This window comes from Octopus bimaculoides, chromosome 25 (assembly GCF_001194135.2).
Source record: "Octopus bimaculoides isolate UCB-OBI-ISO-001 chromosome 25, ASM119413v2, whole genome shotgun sequence".
NCBI lineage: Eukaryota > Metazoa > Mollusca > Cephalopoda > Octopoda > Octopodidae > Octopus > Octopus bimaculoides.
Genome location: NC_069005.1, coordinates 21,310,934 through 21,311,792, shown reverse-complemented (window position 1 = coordinate 21,311,792; position 859 = coordinate 21,310,934).

The window sequence follows — 859 nt, the reverse complement described above, 5'->3', positions numbered from 1 at the left end:
CCTTGGGCAAGTGTCTTCTACTATAGCCTCGGGCCGACCAAAGCCTTGTCAGTGGATTTGGTAGACGGAAAATGAAAGAAGCCCATCGTATATATGTATATATACATGTATGTATATGTTTGTATGTCTGTTTGTCCCCCCAACATCGCTTGACAACCGATGCTGGTGTGTTTATGTCCCCGTAACTTAGCGGTTCGGCAAAAGAGACCGATAGAATAAGTACTAGGCATCCAAAGAATAAGTCCTGGTGTCGATTTGCTCGACTAAAGGCGGTGCTCCAGCATGGCCGCAGTCAAATGACTGAAACAAGTAAAAGAGTACGTCCCGATGCAGACTTGTGGATCAAAGGCGCTCCTGCCTTGATCATCTAGTCTAATTCGTGATAGTAATTTCCCATTTGACGTTCGTAAAATCGAATTTGTTTTAGTTTCAGTTTCATTTCAACCTGATTAGCATATTTCGTGGACGCCCTGTTGCTCCTCGTTTTATTGTGAATCCCAACGAAATACTTACGGATCAGCAGATAATCAACGAAAGGCATACAATTACGACACTGGCTCGATCTTTGTCAGATTCAGCGATTTGTCTTGCTTGGTATGCCCGATTGGTGAAGAATTATATCACATGTACCCAGGACCCAGAGCGAAACTTTTTGGTTCGCCATGATTTATCACATGTACCCAAGGCCCAGGGCGAAACTCTTTTCAAAATGAGTCTAACATTTTCCCTCATTTTTTTACTCGCTGTTCGTAGTGTGTTCCATTTATAATTATGAAATGTTTTACTGAAATAAACTTTTTGGTTCGCCATGATTTTATGAACGTCAAAATAGGAAATTACCTTCGTTTTTTTTTTTTTT